This window comes from Eulemur rufifrons, chromosome 8 (genome assembly GCF_041146395.1).
Source record: "Eulemur rufifrons isolate Redbay chromosome 8, OSU_ERuf_1, whole genome shotgun sequence".
NCBI classification, from domain to species: Eukaryota; Metazoa; Chordata; class Mammalia; order Primates; family Lemuridae; genus Eulemur; species Eulemur rufifrons.
Window position 1 is genome coordinate 86,976,980 of NC_090990.1, and position 18,655 is coordinate 86,995,634.

The window sequence follows — 18,655 nt, forward strand, 5'->3', positions numbered from 1 at the left end:
TATCACAACAGAAAACTGGCATGGATACAACCCACTGGCCTCATTCAGATTTCACCAGATCTTACACGCCCTTGTGTGTGTGTATTTAGTTCTGTGCAATTTTATGTCATGTAGATTCACGTGGCCACCAGCACAGCCAAGTTACAGAACAGCTCTCGCGCAAGGACTCCTTTTACAGCCTCTCCCACCTTCTTCTCTCTGCCCTTCCCCAGGCCCTGGCAAGCTCTAACCTGTTCCGCATTTCTATAATTTTGCCATTCCAAGTTGTACAATGGACTTACATTATATAATCTTTTGAGACTGGCTTTTTTCGCTTAGCATAATAGTCTTGAGGTCCATCTAAATTCTTATATGTATCAATAAATATTTTGTTCTTTTTTTATTGCTAAGTAGTATTTCACTGTATGAATGTACCACGGTGTGTTTAACCATTTGCCTGTTGAAGGATATTTGGGTTGTTTCCAGTTTGGGGTTATTACAAATAAAGCTACTACAAACATTTGTGTAGAGGTTTTTGTGTGTATGTAAGATTTCATCCCTCTGTTACGAATGGCCAAGATTGCGATTGCTGGGTTGTATGATAAGCACAGACTATTTTCTTTTCAATATGGTACAGATTTACCTCTATTAGACATAAAATGATATCATACTATGTGTATATTCTTCTGCAACTCACCTCTCTCTCTCAATATATGTTCCCTCCATCTCATCTACCCTGATATACATAGCTGTAGTTTACTTGACTGTTACATAGCACTCCATTGTATGAATGTACTGTAATTTATTTATCCATTCTAATTCTGATTCTGAAAGGCATAAAATCTTTACAAGTTTTGTAAGTCAGGAAGTAATTTATCTTTCTGGTTTTAGAATGGGATAATATGAACTAAGCCTAACTAGTCTAAAAGACAAGACTTGGTAGTTTAGTCTTAGTTCTGCCCACTAGGTTACCTTGATAAAGTCATTTAACATGTCTGAGCTCAACTTTCTCGTCTGTAAAATGGGAATCTTGATAATAATAATTAATAATAAAAATACTTGCCTTAATACTTGTCGGAATTAAATGACAATATAGTATGTAAATAAACTAAAACATGCTGAATGAATGTCAATTACATTTGTTTGTTAATAATTAAAATTAAATACCCATTTTCACCAGTGGAAACAACAACCAAACTACACATTCTGGATTTTTTGCAGAAAATTCAATTTCAAATAATGTACCCCCTATTGTCCCCCAAAATTGCCTTGTCACACATGTCCTGCTTTGGGGATCAGAAAATACCATTAGCACATAAGGTTGGGGTAACCATGGAGGTGGCCCAAGACACACACACTCCATTGCCTTTAGTCTGGACCCACTGACCACATTCCTCCAACTCCCTCGAGGATGTGAAGGGCCGTAGGCAACCCTGGGCCGCCCCACACTCGGTGTCCGGCTGAGGCTGAGGAGGGTGGGCTCCAGTCCTGCTCCTTGGCTCAAGAGACTCTTTCCTGTGTCCCGCTCCCCTGAGAACCCCCCACCTCCTGTCTCCAGAGACCCCCCCATCCACGACAGGCCCCTGAAGGAGACGGACCAGGCCAGCTGGGTAAGTGGGGACCTCAAGTGCAGCAACTACTGAGGGGGGCGGGGCAGGCAGGGAGGTTGCATTAGACAATAGTCTTTAAATACACCTTGCTTTGCCAGATCGCTGGGCCAAGCAACAACCACAGGGTGACATGACAACAGTCTCCAAATATTTAAACCACGTGAGTCCTCAAGAAGGAGACTTTTTTAGCCCAGAATGGGGTGGGGGAGGGAGAAGAGGCTGGTGGGAAGCAACAGCACAGAGACTAGCGGGGAGGTGACTGGAGTCAGGCTGGCCACTGTCCCTGGCCTCGCCTTGGCTTCTCCTCCTATAAAGTGAGGGGGTTGGATGGGATCCTGGATGTCCTCTAAGATGCCAATGTCCAACCCAACTCTAGAGTACTCTTTGGGGGACAGCAAGGCACTGTCTGTCCCTTGGGGAGGCAGAGACAAGAGCAGGCCCCTGGAGAGCTCCCTCACTGTGAGAGGACTAGGCACTGGGTGTCACAGCCATGAGATGTGGCGTCCTGCCGTGTTTGGCTTTTCTGAGGAGCCACAGTCCCACCTCACAGTCCCTCCAGCACGGGCAAGGTCCAGGGAGGCAGGGTGGGGTGGCAGAGGGCCTTGGGGAGGAATCCCACCCTGGTTCTGAAAGGGGTGTTGCCTGAAGCCCTGTTTTCCAACGTGTGACCTGCAGAGCCACAAGCCTGGGCCCCACCCAGACATCTGTGCAGAGCATCCCTGAGCAGAGGTTCAGAAACAGACTTTCCCAATAAGCACCCAAGTGGCTCTCATAGGCACTCAAGTTTGGGAAACTACAGGTCACTGAAAGACCCCCAGAGAGGGAAAAAGCCAAAATCACCACCCGAGAGTCACTGGACCTTCCAGGGCCTGAGTTTCCTGTCTGAAGTGAGCCTCAAGGAATCTGGAATCTTCTTCTCTTGGACTGCTGGACCCCCCACCTGTGGTCACCTCTGTAGGCTCTTTCTCAGGACACGGGATCAAAGGACCCAGAGTGCTTTGCCGTCCTGACCTGATCTGTTTTCCTTGAAGCCCACAGGTGGGGTGGCCCCACCACACGGGAGAGGCTGCAGCCATGGGGGGAGGGGAGGAGGACCCAGCCCCACCCCCCTGAGCCACCTGTCTTCAGCAGTCATGACCCCAGCAGCTCTTCCTGGGGCCTGGCCCCAACCCCTTCTGTTTGTGCAGGAGGGACAGTGTAGCCAGGGGTCCCTTTCTAAATAGTTTCTGATGGACAATGTCTAACTCTGAACTCATCGCCATTCTGGAAAAGTAAAGAGCTCCCGCCCCACCCCTGGCCCTGGTCCAGAAGTCCTCGTCCTCATTCACAGACCCAGGCAGGCTCTGGACCATCATGCCTTCCCTTCTGTCCCCAACCCCCCAACACACACATACACCCACACACACACACACACACACACACACACAAAGTGCTTCCACATGTATCCCAGGCCCACAACCCCTCATCCCAAGCCCACAGGGCCTGGTGCATTCCAGAATTCGTGAGAGTTCAGACGTGAGGACTGTGAGGACTGTGGCATGTGTTTATGCCCTCTGGTACGTCCTGTTCTAGTGAGGTCTGGGCAACTCCCTGCAATCAGGCACGTTAGTACCTCTGCAGTGAGAGGCATGAATATTCACACCAAGCGGGATAAATAAAAGACTATAAATAGCCTCAGCTCAGGGCAGGCTTTGACTCTAAATGAGTTACATAAAGATTCTGTTTCCTGGTTTTGCATTTTAGACCTGCAGATAAGAGTCAGGGCCTGACTGCAGTTGGTCCTGGCCTCACCTTGTCCCTGGGCTGTTACCCATTCACGTAGTGGTGGACACCTCCCTTCTCCAGCCCACCAGTCCACAGATGGGGCTGCAGTCACTCCTGGATTCCTGTCGGCATGGGCCCCAAGGCCTTCCAGACTGCCCTGGAGAGCCCCAAGTTCCTCCCACGCACCAGGCACATCTGGGCCTCCCAGACCCATCTACAGGCCCTTCATTTCAGAGGCCCCTTGGGCACAAAGCCGGATAACATTCTTCCTCTGTCGCATGGGGTTTATGTCAATGGGGGGTGGGATGTAGCCAGCTATCGGTTGAGATGGAGGAATTGCTCAAGGAGACTGAGGAAGATCCTTTGCACACTTGGCGGGGGTGGGGGCAGGACTGATCCGTCTCAGGCACTCACCCCTGGCTGCTGCCTGCTGGGGGACAGGTGTGCATCCTACCTCCTCAGCGCAAGGTGGATGCTGAAGAAACGGTTTCACCAGGATGCCCTGAGTCACAGGAGCACAGGTGAGAATACTTTGGGGCCCAGGACACAATGTGCAACCAGAATGGTGACAAGGGCAGAGCCGAGCTTTTATGCAAATTATAAGAAGGTTTCCCTCCAGAAGGCTGGGAGCTCCACCCAGGGTTCATCCCTTCTCCCTCCTCTCTGGGCTCCACATCACGTGTAGGTCACAGACACATAATGCTATGCTGCGTCCCCGCAGGCACTTTGCCCACTTCCACACGGAACACTGTGGGGTTTTGGGGAGGGAGGGCTGCATGTTTAGCCCACTGGGGTTGGCAGTTCCTGGAGCACCTCTCACAGGCAGTAGCAAAGCCCACCCTCAAATGCCTTGAAGGTGGCCAACACTGGGGATCTTGGAGGACTGATGGCAAGTCTCCCCAGTAGCAATGGCAGGTGTACTTGCAGGTGAGGGGCACCACCCTGATTACTGAATGTTGAACTGTTGTCCCCTTAATACCCACAGACTGGGGAGATTAGGGTTTAAAGGCCCCTTTGTACCTTTGGTAGTTGGAGCCAACCCTCAGCCTGGATCTCCAGAACGGGCTGCCCTGCGGAGGAGGAGATGGAATCGTCCCAGTGCTACTTGGAGACTGTTTGGAGGGAGGCCACTGTCCCTGCCTGGAGCAGGTCTGGAATGGGGGAGGGAGAGCCTCATCTGACAGCCCGGGGCGGGGGGCGGGGAGGGGGGGCTGCCTCCTACCTCCTAGGTGCTGTGATGCCTTTTCTGAGCCCTGGGACCCGAGGCACACCAAGGAAGTGCGGTGGGCACAGGAGCAGAGCGAAGACAAGGGGAAGATCATTAAGCAAAAGAAGATGACAAATAAAGACAAACGGAGAGGAACAACTGCAAGAGCGGTGCGAGTCAGCTCCCTCCCCTCCCCACGTTCCCTAGAAGATCAAATTATGACCTGAAATCACTGGATACATATTTTATTACGTGGATAATTTAAAGGATTAGAGTGAGACAAAGAATTCATAAGCTGTAGTCACATTAGAAGACAAATTGTTTCCATTAATCTCTGAAGAAGGGAGGGAAGGAGAGAAATGAGAAGATGTGCGTGAGCAGGAGAAAGGCAGGGGAGAAAGGCGTAGCTGGGAAGGGGGTAGTAGAAAACACGCTCTCTCTTCCCCCGTCTCTTGCCATGCCCCCACCCCCAAAGCCAGCTGAGGCTCTGCTCCAAATCAGGCTGATTTGCATTGCAGATTTATCTTAGCCGCTTTTTGCTTCTATTGCCAACCAGAGATGGTTTAAATAACATGTATTGTTCTGCATGATTCCTTATGCAAATGTTTCTGTCCTGTTTTTTATTCCTGAATAATTTCCAAGGCCTGCTGTCTGGGCAGAAGCAGCAGCTCACTCTCCCAGCTGTGGCAGGAGTCACCTGCTGGAGGTAGGGGCACGAGGGCAGGGTTTTAATGGCCCTGGCCCCATGCAGGAAGGCCAGAACTGTGTGTCAGGGAGCTGGGGCTGCCACCCCCCAACCCCCCGCCCGGCTGGATCTTAGGATGACGAATGCCATAGTGGGAAGGACTTCCAAGAATCCAGTCTAACAGCCAGATTTTATAGTAGAGGGAACTGAGGCCCAGAGTGGATCGCCCCCACTGTGGCTGGGTCTCTGTTTCTCCACTGAGTGCTGGTGGCATGGAGTCCTCTGCAAAAGCAGACTGTGAAACCAAGCGCTGGCCTACCATGCACAGATGAATACAACGAATGGCCTCAGATGTAATGACTGAATTGTGGGGGCATCTACTGAGCACCCACTTTTTGCCAGGAATGGGCTTAGAAAGTGAGGAAACACACAGGCCCTGCTCTTAAGAAGCTAATCCTTTGGCGCCGAGGCTGGGGTACAAGAAGCAAAACACCACCTTCAATGCTTGCTCCCCTGTCACTTCCACTGGCCCACACCTCCTGGGCCTTTCTCAGTGTCCTAAAACTAGAGCACGCTACTCTCCATTCTCAACACAACCCTCCAGTCACCTCCCACCTATCAAATCGGGGCCAGCGTGTGGCTGGTCATTCAGCTTGAACATGTACAGCCCTAGCGAGCACTGTTCTGTGTTCTATCATTCACTCATTCACTCACTCATTCATTCATTTGTACAATTTATTCATTCACCAATGTTTTGTCCTCCAGCGACCATTGCTGAGTGGGGTAGTGCTTAGATGTGTAGGCCCCGAACTCCAACACACCTGGGTTGGAATCCCCACTCTACTTTCTGTATGATGTTGGGCAACTTGGAACTCTCTATGCCTCAGTTTCCTCACCTATAAAATGGGGCTAAAAATTGTTGCAGGACTATATGATGTAATTTATATATAAAGCTCTTAGCATAGATCCCAGCACATAGAACCATTCCAAAATTATCATAAAAATATCAACTCTGCTAAGCACCAGGGATACAGATATGACCACCAGTGTCTCTACCCAGTCTTTGCCTTCCTAACAGAACATGGAGAAATGTGCAAAGTGCTCTGGGAGCAGGATGGGCAGAACAACTCTGTCTGGAGGTGACCAGGATGGCATCACCAAGAGTCTGCAATGGAGCAACATCTCAAGGAAGAGTGACGTTCTTTAGGCAGACCAGGGCAAGGACCTCCAGGAAGAGCAAACAGGGTGTTCCAAGACTCAGAGGAGCAGAACAGCATAGCTTGTTCCAGAAACCACAGGCTGGAAAGTGCGGCCTGAGCAGTGTTTCCAAAAGTGTGGGACGTGGGATTGAGATGAATCTGGCTGGCACAAGGACACTCCCACTTCTCTCCCTCAGTTCTAACTTCCTTCAGCTGGGATCCCACTCTGGCGATCTCTCCCTTTGTTCCACCAGGGCTATGAGGACAGTTGAGTGACAGGATTTCATCCCTGGCTGGATCCTATGCTTGGGAATTATTCTACTGTGTACTAGGAAAAATATATTAACTTGTACAAAAATTTTCTTTTAAAACAATTAATTGTAAGTTAAAAAGCATGAGTCAATTTAAAATAGGTTAAGTAAGTAATTGTGAAGGGGGTGCTCAGATACTATAAAATCTCTTTCAGAGGATATGCAAATGCCTGACATTTGGGAAAACCTGGACTAACATATAAAGCATGAATCGAGGAGTCTGAGATTAGACTGAGATTAGGAAGGTAAAGTCAAAGAGTGGACTCCATAGGCCATGGCGGAGAATTTCTGCTGTGCGAGACAAAAGACTTGAGTGGGTTTCATTTACGGAGCATAAATTCAAGGACCCAGTCTTATTCCTCTCCGTGTCCCCAGTGCCTAATGGAGTTCAGCAATCAGTGGTTCAACGGAAGTTTGCTAATGTGAACAAAGATGATGGTGGTCCTCCCATGGTGTTGAATGCAGGCAATGCTCATAAGACTAACCCGACGTGGCCCTCCTGGACTTACTGTTCTCTGTCACCTCTACTGTGTCACTGAGCAGATTAGGATCCCAAGGAGATTGGGGCCACTGGGGCATTTTACACAGGAGGTTAAACCACTAAATAGACCTCCCTGGTGTGTCAGGACAGGTGGGCTGTGATGAGCTTCACTGGCTTCAGAGATCAGACCCTTGTTGAGGTGGGGATGAGGGGGAAACTTCCTCTGTCCCCCAAAAGTTTGCTGAAAGATCAATTCACAATTAAGACACATTAATAAGAGAAAGAGGTTTACTTACTATACGCACAGGGAGAATCACAGAGTGATTACCAATATCCCAGTGAGGGCCAGAAATTTATATACCCTCCTTTCAGAGGGGAGGGGAAGATGAAGAATATAGGTCATTCTGTTTAGGGCAATAAATGGTTGCTAGGGAGGATGAATGGATGGGGGAAATAGACTGACTTGTAAGTTAACCTGAGAGACAGGTACTATGTTTAAAATGATTTGGGCCAGGTGTGGTTGCATCCTTGATGTTCATTCCTGAAATATATCGAGATAACAGGGAGGGGAAGGGCAGTCCATTGTTCTTTTTGATGGGTCAGTCTGATTTATGCAGATAAAGGGAAGCCCCCTCTAAGGTCTATTGATCTCTGAAGGCTCTTAATTCAAAATACTCTTTATACCAAGGAGTCATATTTTGGGGTGAAATGTCCTGAGCTGTCATCAGCCTGAAATAATTGAAAGGATCAGAATCCAGTTTTAAAAAGTCTATTGAAGCATAAAGCTAAGAATAGCCATCCGGGTAATGCAAACTCCAAAAGAATGGGGCGAATTCTCTGAAGCTGAGAAATTAAGGTCTTGCTTATATAGGCAGAAAACAAAGAAATTAAACAGGATTACAACATTTTCCACACAAGGCTGGTTTATGGATTATAGCAATTTGATCAGTTACAGCTTGTTTTCTTTTCCTTTTCCAACTTAAAAGAGTATATTTAACATTCCATCTCAGAGGATGTGATAGTCATGAGGTCTTTGTGCAAGAGAAGTAAGAGGGAAGTTAATGTAGAATGAAGATCGACGGTGAAGAGGGACTTGGTCTTCTCTTGTACTCTTTAGTCTTTTACAACATTTTACAAGACACTGCAGGTAATGAAAAGTCTAATCTGTAATCAGAGGAACAAAGGTTACAGCTGCCTTTGTTACAGCTGCCTGTCACATGACCTGGGTCCCATAATCACATTTCCTTTAAGGTTCAAAATAACGTAAAGTTCCAACAGCTTTGCTCTTGAATTACTTATTTTCACACTCTCCAAGTGTGGGCCCTATTCTGTCTGCACTTGTTAAAGATGCAGTTTCCAGGGCCCTTCACGAACCCCAGCCAAAGAGCAGAGGAAAGAACCGGGACTCTTCAAATCCTGGCTCTTCCCCTTGACAGGTTACTACCTCTCTGTCCCTCAGTCTCCTCGTCTGGATGGTGGAGTGAGGAGAACTTGCTGGGGGTGGTCTGAGGACTGAATGAGTTGAGACTGTAAAGCTCTTACCACCGTCCTTGGCATAGTAAGCTGAATGAGTGTTAAGTCTTGTTTTTGGCAGGATCTCCAGGGCAAGGTCCAAAAATCTTTACCAAGCACCCTAGTCAATTGTGATTTATACTAAGGTTTGGGAACCACTGCTCTAGACCATTAGGTTCTTAGAGCGCCTCACACCCTGCCCCTCCTCCTTCAGTTCCAGGGTGAAACTTCCTGAAGTTGGGCTTACCCATAGCAACCCTAGCCTTGCTCCACTGGGACCATGGGGAGAGTCAGGTGGCAGGATCTACCCCTTGCTCTGCTGGGGAAGATGCAAAACCTCTGGGCTCTCTCTCACCACCTGTTCCCTTCTCCAAATCACAGCAAATTGCATGGCTGAGATGGTCCCAGTGGTGTAATTTGAGGACAGGGACAAGAAAGTCCCCACAAAGGAAAATAGAGCCAAATGCTAAATCTGCTTCCTAATGTGAAGTTTGATTGTGATCCTGTGCAAGAGCGCAACAATCGAACTCATTTCCACAACAAAGAGCACAGGGATAGTAGGGAGTTGAAGGTCGCAAGCCAGGGCTAGGCAGAGAGACTATTTCTGAGTGACAAAGGGGCCCCAGTAAAATAAGTGGCTTTTAAGAATGATCATAATAATGATGCCACAATACCTAGTACCTTTCTTCAATGACCCTCCTCTGAACATCCTTGAGGGCTAGGTAGGGCAGCGAGAGAGGGGGCAGGTGTCTGTAAGCCCTGGAGCGTGGAATCACAAAGCATGACCCTGGCGTCCTCTCCTGGACATCACAGTGGATTGCACAGCGCTGCTGGGAACAGACACGGTTCACCTCAGCACATTGTCCAGAGTGCCTCTGGCTCACCCACCCTGCTGGGGTAGGAGTGAGGGTGGGAGGGGCAGAGGCATGGTCTGGGCCTCAGGGATCACATAATTTCCTGCAGACCTGAGATTTTTACACAGGAAACAAAAAGAGAAAGAACAAGAAAGTGTTATAGTGGATAGAAGGAAAGAGCGTGAGTTTGGAGTGTTTATAGCAAGACCTGCTGTAATCTTGTGCCTTAATCTTAGTGAACCTCAGTTTCCTTGCTTATGAAATGAGAGTGATAATAACCTCCGAACTGTGCTGCTCTGAGAGTTAATTTTGTGATACTACACATAAACGCAGCAGCCCCAGTGGGGCTCCCACATCCCCCTACCGCCTGCTTCTCCCTGGAAGGCCAGATGCCTCCTGCCAATCCTGCCTGAACTTTGGGTGGCTTTGCAGGGGTCTTCACTGAGATCACGGCCTGAGTGGGGGCACAGGTCTCTGCAGTGCTGCACAGATCCTGTAAGGCCAAGCCTCCAGCCCAGCAGATGTAGCATGTTAGCAAGAAAAGGGTTTTAAAACTATGGTTGGTTAATTTGTGTATTTCCTAGCTTGAATTTGTTTTTAATGAGCCTTGGTCATTTTTTCAAGGGTAATGGAGACTATTCCTAGTGTTCTACGAGTTACTGCTCCAATGATGTCATTTAAACCTTTGGAATATACATGCCCCTTTACAACTGCAAATAGCCCCATTTGGCACTGTCTTCTGAAAGCACAGCATCTGGGAAACACATTGGGCTTTGCTTTCACCACTTGCAGAACAAGCATGCACGTTCACCATCTCCCTCACATTAAAGAGTAACATGGAGAAGCCATGTTCAGAGGGTGGTGAAAGCTCTGGAGATGATGTCACCTGAGGTTCTCCAGGTATTGCTTGGAGAAGGGAAGACCTGGAGGGGCCTGATAGTTCTCATCAAAGACTTGAAGACTGCCATGGGCCAAGTCCAGCAGCAGGGCTCACTGCAGGGCAGCTACCAGAGGCATATTTCTGCTCAAAGAAAGGAAGAATTTTCTAATGCTTAGAGCTGTCTCATCAAGGAATGGGCTACCTTGAGAGGTAGAGAACCACGCAGAGCGTGGATACAGTGGGGAAGGTGGAGAAGGAATTCCAGAACTGGCTAGGAGGTTGCACTGTGTACTCTAAAGTTCATTGACTTTGTAGTTCCAGAACGTGTAGAGCACACAACACATGCTGTGGTAGGTTGAGACAGAAATGAGTTTTCCAGAAGTAGGGGCTGCAGACAGGCCCTTCAGGAAGAGTTATTAGAAAGGACAGGTGAGGATGTTCTCAGCTGGGATGCTGCAGATGACAGGCTCCCTTTCCCATAGGCTGGTCCTGCCATGCTGCCTCTTGCTCCTGCCTTCTCAGGAAAAGTGCCAAGACCTGCCCACCAGTGCCTAGAGGTCGGGTTGCCAAGGCCTCAAGAGGAGCTCCCCAGAGCCGGAGAGGGGCAGGGCTCTGGCAGCCCACACCACCCAGTTCAAGTTCAAACACTGAGGCGTATGATGCCCCCTACAAGCCTGACTCAGAAGCAGTGTGTGGTCCGGGACAGGGCGAGGGCTGTGGCTCGAATGAGCTGGGGTCACCTTCACCATCAACTCCCATTACCCGCTGCACACGTGATGCTGTCAGATGTGGAGCAGTCGATGGAAAGACAGCAAAAACACCAGATGGAATTTGATCGCTGCGTCCAGATGCAGCCGGAGTCAGGAAGTCGATAGGCTCAATAGGCGCACCCTGTGGGACATGGAGCAAGTGACTTAGTTTCTCCCAGCCTGAGTTTCCTCATCTGTGAACAGGGCGGAAAACACTTCTCTGTAAGGTTGCTGTGATGGTGAGATAGGACAGAATAATGTGTTGGATTTCATGAGGTAGAGATGGTCACTGGCACTTGATAGGTGCTCAGCAAATACCCACCCATTCACTTTATTTCCTCACTTAGCCCAGAGGGATGGATAGGTAGCGGGAGATGGGCATTTCATAAGATATCTAAGACGGGGCCCACCTTTGGTGTAAGAGGAGAATCTGTCACCCCCAGAAGCTGTGCCTGATTTGTAGAAATTGTTCTGATTTCAGGGCAAAAAGTGAGAGAGAATAGCAGTCACACAGCAGGCACCAAAAGATAGCCTGAAAACCCAATAGCTTTGGGGATAATAATTCTAAACGCCCATCTGAAATTAGAGGACAAGTATCACTATTCTCCTACCTTTCCCTCCAATCTCTTAGGCTGAGCTGGGTGAGTAGCATCTTAGCTCCACCAGTTTAGAGCAGTTAGGCAAGTCCCTGAGTCTTAGTTTCTCCATCTGTAAAATGGGCATGATTACACCTACCTCACAGAGATGGTGCAAGGATTCAGCGACTTGGTCCGTGGCACCTGGCACAGTGCTGGCATGCACAGGCTTTCAAAGACGCTTGTTGCCTCCCCCTTTCTTCCACATGCTGCTGATTCTGGCTTTGATTGGGTGCCAGCACAGAGATGCTGGGTGACCCTGAGCAGGTCGCTCCCCTGCCTGCTCCCCTAGTGTCCCAGGTGGTGGGCGGTTACCCACCAGTGCCCAAGACTATGGCACGGCAGAGGGGTGTGGTGAGGGGAAAAAGGGGAAGTTGCACTGAGAAAACTTGTCGGCATCTATTAGAAGAAAATTCTTGGTGGATTTAAGAAGAATTAGTGTACCTTGTCTCATACCAGATGCCACATTGATCTATCTTTAGAAACTTCTAAGTGGGGGAAGGTTCCAGGGATGTGAGCATCCTGGCTCTCCAAGGTTGGCTCTATAAATACCCTCCACCGGCCTCAGCAGCTCTCTCTCCTCTGATCCAGAAACAACCCCTCCTCTCAGTAGCCCTAAAGCTCCCAGATGCCCGCTCCTGAGGCTTGTGGCTCAGCGCCCAGCGCGCTGGACACTGAACGGAAACACAAGGTCTCTGCCTCTCTTCCCACTCCTCCCAAGTTACCCTGGAGCCCAGGAGCAGGGACAAGGCCAAGGAGAGAAGATAAAATCACCATCCGGGAACCTGTGGGGAAGGAAAGCTGGGGGCCCGGGGGACGGGGCAGGGAGGGAAGAGGACAGGACGTGGTGCGAAGGATGCAACTGGAGGGACAGTGTAAGGACAGACACAGCCCCTGCCCTGGGGAGCTTGACGTCTACTGAGCTTACAGATAAAGTACACAGGAGACTGCCCTTCAGTAAGGCGCAGAAATCTGAACAGCTTCACTGTTTGGAAAGATGGATCCCGAGGAGAAAAGGTGCGGGGAGGATGCCCAGAAAAGCAGACGCAGATGTGTCTCCTCATACTCTTGTCTGTAGGTACCTCTCACCCTGCGCTCTCTGTGAATGGTGTGCATGCCGAACGCCTACGTGTGTACGGCGAATCCAATGCACCCGGAGCTCCGTATGTAAGGTAACCTTAGGTGAGCTTGGCGCGAAGGAGCTGATACGCCCCTACACAGACACACACACACTACACTCACACACTCACACCGTCACACACTCACACTCTCTCACACACAGATACACTCTCTAGCCGCCCCATCAATGTTTCTGGAATCCTCTGCTCCAGGCCTGGACCTGCTGTCTGCATGTTCTAGGTGGTCTCTGTCCCCTGTGAGCTGGGGGTGATGGGTGTGTCTTTGTGCCATTCCAGCCCTGTGGCCAGTGCCTGGGGTCCGGGGGCCCTCCCCAGCCCCCAGAGTCCCAGAAGGCAGGGTCAGCAGCTGAAAGGGACAAGGGAGGACTGAATGAGGAGAGGAAAAGCAAGGCGGAGAGGGTGTAAGTGGTCCTCACCGCTGCCCTCTCCCTCCCGTTTCCTCAGCCCCCCTCCCCTCATCCTGGTCCTCTGCCACACACACCACACACTGAGCCCCAGGCCCCCCACGGGACTCCAGCTCCACCCCACAGATGTGGGGCCAGCGCCTTGGCGGGGCTGTGTGGGGCTGCAGAGCCAGAGTGGCCTGTGGCCGTAGAGCTCTGCTACCTCAGCAGGACCCCACCCCTCCAGGCCTCGGAGCCTGCCTCATCGCTCGGGTCTGGTGAGCCTCAGGAGAGGTACTGTGTGTAAACCCGCACAGCGTGACTGTTCAAGGAAGGATGGCGATCCGTCACAGTAGAACCAGCCGGAAGATAGTGTGGGCCTAATGTGTGCTGGGGAGCTGGCGGGGGACCCCACTCCCATCACTGCCTGTTTCCCTGGGGAAGGTCTGCCAAGGCCTGGTGCCTGGCCAGCTAGAGAGCTGGGGCTGGGCTCTCCTACAGGCAGGGGACTGCCACACACACCGCCATCCCTGTGACCGTCACTGAGATCCAACCTCCTTCCCCTAGCAACTGTGGGGTCTGTTTGTGACTTGGCATCAGCAGACCTGGGCCACTATTTGGAGGGGTGGATGGTTTGTTTTAAAGCCCAGTGTCATATTGAAGATATCACAGGCTTGTTCTTGAGCAGTTGCAAGTAGAATTAAATAGTCAGCAAGACTGCAGGGTTAAAAGTCAAGAAAGCAATTTTTAAAAAAAAAAAAAACCGACCTCAATTCATTGTGTAATATTTCCTATTTACATTGAAGAAATGTCAATTCTTGGCTTTAGGCCTCACAAGAGACCAAGGATTTAAAGATACTTATGAGACAGATATAAATCTTTGATAAGACAATAACCACAAAGAGAGACATGCTTGAAATGTTAAGTAGGTTAGATTTGGTCACAGCTCTTTCCTTTTCTCCTGACTTGATTTATAAACATCTGGCTGCTCCACCGGCTGGTGGAGAGAGACGCCCCCTCTCCTGTCTGAGAGTGGGGCTCACGTGTGTGATACAGGCACTTTGTGTATGTGCCTGGTGCTCACAGTAGGAAAGAGCAGTTAGGAATGTGCTAATTATTCTTCATTTGTAATTTGATTCCCAAAGTTTAGATGTTCCGTGTGTGCTTATCTTGGTGTCTGATGTGACTGTGGCTGTCCCTGAAGCCACCAGCAGTCTGCAGTTCCCCTGTCAGGGAAATCCAATGCTTATCAGACCAGAAGCCTGCAGACGATCCCCGGGGGATTCTGGGAATTGGGGCAAAAGTCTAGGCAGGAACTGGACATCAAAGCCTTGACTGGACACGAGGCCTTTTTGTCAGTTTCTTGAATCATATATCAGATCTCCAGTTCCAGTAAGAGATTGGCAGGGGACAGTATAGCCAGAGAATCACTCTGGAGCAGCCACACTGCTGGTGTAACACAGCAAGACAAGGGGATGGGCGAGGATTCTAGTGGCGACAGGTCCAGGCAAAGCGCCATTAGATGGTCCATGGGTAGAGGCAGGAAGGCCTGTCGGTCTAACTCTCAAGTGTCTACAAATTTAAGTGTTGTCTGTGGCTTGGTTCCCTGGTATACACCGTCAGAATTGTGAGGTTCAACCACCTTTATATTAACAACTTATTAAAGACTGTTAATGCCTGGGATTGAAGCATGGCTTAAAAAGAGAACAAGTGACCAGTTAATGAACTTGTCTAGTGCAGATTAGAAAGAAATTCATGAATTTGCTTTTTCCCTGGAACTGCTGTTAGGCTTCATTGGGTCCTCAGGTGTGAAACAGAGGGAGGACCCCCATGGGAGATGCTCCCTGGAGGTTCCCAGGCCTCGAAAGCCTGCGGTGCCGGAGGAGCCACTCTCTGCATTCGTGCGGGCTTTGCTTGCCGAGTCTCCAGACCTCTCCTCGCAGCCTTTCCAGACCTATCTCGGAGGCCCCGAGAAGTCTCACGTGGGCTTGTGCGGCACCTTCTCAAGCTCTCGCCTGCTGCCCCCCACTGCCAATGCACTGCAGCTGCTGGAGGGTGGTGCTAACGCGGCCACCGCTGTGGGGCCTTTGAGGGTACGTTTGCCACCTCCTCACAGAGGTCCCTGGGAAAACAGCAACTTCTGCTTCCACTGCAGACTCCTTTCCATCTCCTTAGGTGTGGGGCTGGGCCGAGGGAACAGGGTCTGAAATAGTCTCTCCCCTCCCCTCCTGTCCCCACAGAAGCCCTCCGTCCTTTGCCAACATCCCCTCTCCACCAAAGACCAGCTTCTGATGGGGCTGCCACACTGCGCCTCCAGTCGACTAAGACACTTCTATTGGATATGGTGCTGAAAGCAGGAAGAAACCTCTGTCTCTCCCCAGGCTGAAGCCGAGGCAAAGGCTTTGAAGGCTTGAAAGTGTCTATAGCCACAAGAGAAAAAGAGATCCGTGTGTCACCCATTTTCAGGGACCCAAGACACCCCAAGTGCCTTCAGGACACTATCTTCAAGACCACCTTGATGCAAACACAGTGTCTCCAGCCACAGGGTGGGCCATGAAGAAACCTGAGGCCAGCGCCATGTAGGTGTCCATCAGGGAACAGGCGCCAGGTTGGCCAAGTTCCAGGGAAGTGCTGCACCCCACCTGGGCCTGATGGAGAGAAGACACAGGCTAGATTGCGGCGGCGTGGGTGCCAACAGCAAAATCAGGATCGTCGGATGGACAGAGGCCAGCTGGCTAGCTGCAAACGTGAAAACATTTCCATCATCAGGAAAAAAGTTCCCAGCTTAAGCCAGACTGGGGTCCCTGCTACACTATGTCATTATTCCACCAGCTCGGAAGCTGGGAGTCAGGTCTCCTTCCTCACATCCCTCTAACCGACTGCAGGTGGCGCCAGCCCACCTACCGGCCGCCTTCTGGCTGCACCGCCCCTGTCCAGGTCTGCTCGGCAGCCGCTCGGAGCCTCCTGCCTTCTTCCGGGTGCAGCTGTGACCCAGTACACTGGCACGTGGTGTCTTTATGGCCTGAAAAGATTGCGACAGAGGAGCGGGTGTCTTGGCCTCGGCATCTTGTCCTGTATTGAGCGCTTCCTACGTAGCAGGCGCTGTGCTACAGGCTGTACGTTCCCCTCAACCGCTTTATAGCTAAACCCTGAGGCTCGGGAAGAGCAGCCGCCTGCCAGTCACAGAAGCGGGAAGTGGCAGGGCGGGTCTGGGCTCCTTCCTCCACTCTTTCTGCCACCCCAGGCAGCCTTCAGCAAACTGACCTGTTCCACAGCTGCCTCCAACCCCGAAATGTCCTGGCTCCCTGCGTAGTCCGGCTCCCTCACTTTAGGTTCTCAGCTCAGCTGGTGACGTTGTGCCGGACGCGCCGGCTCCGTGCTCTGGTCGGATTCTCTCCCATCCTCCACCCGAAGGGGCCTGAGCTTGTCCTCGGTTTCCTGACTCCTGCCGCCCACACACTGACCCCGTACCGTGTGGCAGCCCTCACTGTCCGTTCCCAGGGCCATCCCACAGTATCCCCCACCCCTCAGCCGGCAGGAACGCTGTCATCACAGGCTGAGGAGGCCCTGGGAGGTCATCCTGTCCATGCCCCAGGCCACGGGGCCTGCACACACCTTCCTGGGACCCTGGTGCTCTCACCCGGGCAAAGGTGAGCCCCAGAAGGAGACTGCAGTTCACCTCATTGACCCCACCTAGAAGTAAACGTTGCCCTCAGGAGTCCCTGGCTTCCAACCTTCATGTCAAGCCCCAGGCTTTCCTGGCAGAAGAGAAGACTGACCGATGGCAGCTGTCCATGGCCTGGGAAACCCTCATCCCCTCACCCCTAGACTTCCTCAATTCAGGCTAATTCCAGCCTCTCTACCTCACCTCTGGGACCATTCCCAGGCCCCCCAATAACCTGGTGACTCTCCTCTGAAGACTCCAGAAAGGCACAGTTAAACCCGACTTGTGATTCCTTTAAGGAGACCTGAGGGGAGGCTAATAAATCCTTGATGTCGTCAAAGCCACTGGGCATTTCCTCACCAAGGAACACTGCCCACAGGCCACCCAGCCCACCCTGTCCACAGTAGAAACGAGGCCCGAGCCACTCACGGGGGTCCTGATGTGTTCTAAACAAGGCCACGCGGGCTGGGAGGAGCCACTCTCGCAAGGCCAGGTGTCCCATCACACGTGCTAGAGGTTGGGAATGGATGGGGCCAGGGTTGCCTCCCAGGAAGGGCAGGAAGTCACAGCCTGGCCGGCTCTGCAGGCCCGTGGGCTCACCGCAAGGTGCTCCTCCATTCAAGAAACAGGACTCGGGGCTCACTGGCGCTGGAGGTCAAGAGTGGGTGAGGGCAGGGGGAACGCGGGCCTCCGCTCACAGCCGTGCCCACAGGCAGCAGCAGCAGCCCCACAGCCAGTCAGTAAGGAGGAGGGGCACACAGACCCTGGTCCCTAATGTGCAGCTGCCCCTCTGGGAATGTCAGAAACCCTACGGACCATGCATGCAAGCTTCTGCCCGCAGTTTTAAGGGTGTTGCCAAGCCCTGGGGCCCTGTGGACCTAGATGCACCGGGCTGGCCTCCTTGGCTCCCTCTTGCTTCTGTCCTTCCAGGCCCCGGCGTGCTGTGCAGACTGGGGTGGCCAGTCGCTCCCCACTCCTTTTGCCCCAGTTCCTCATAATGGGGAACTGCAAGGACCCTGAGCTCAGCCTGAAAGGGGCAAGTTCCCCTTCCACTGTTTGACACAAGCTATAAAGGAGTGAGAAAGGGCAAGGGGACTACTTTTGTGGTGCTTGCTTTCTATCTTGATGAAAAGTCTGCTATTTTTGCACTGCTGTAAAAGAAAAATAAAATCATGACTTATGTACCCGGGTTTCGTAGCAGAAATCATGTACTTTTGATAGTCTGTTATGTTTCTCACAATTACAAATATGTTCCTTGCCCTTGGACTTTGGGTGGATGGGCACAGTCCAGCTAATCGCTCGCCCATGTGAAAGAATAGGGGTGGGAGCCCTCAGGAAGCCTGCAGGGGGCTGGCGATCGGCAGGGCAGCCTCACCCGTCTGTGCCTATGACATGCTCCTGTCTGTTGGTAAGGCCCTGCTATTGCCCTCTGGCCAAGTGCTCCGAGGCCAGCTTCCATGTGGCCAGAGAGAAGCAATGATTGTCTTTATTAGTTGGGAGGAAATGCCCAGTCACAAACAGGCATCTGGGGCGGGGGGTGGTGGCTCACACCTGTAATCCTAGCACTCTATGAGGCCAAGGTGGGAGGATCGCTCAAGGTCAG

The 18,655-nt window shown here is 51.3% G+C and overlaps 1 pseudogene; it reads left to right on the forward strand.

The window, feature by feature from the left end:
* LOC138390315 (small ribosomal subunit protein uS2-like) overlaps positions 1-16,378 on the forward strand; it is a 40,754-nt pseudogene extending 24,376 nt beyond the window's left edge.
* The last annotated feature ends 2,277 nt before the right edge of the window (positions 16,379-18,655 follow it).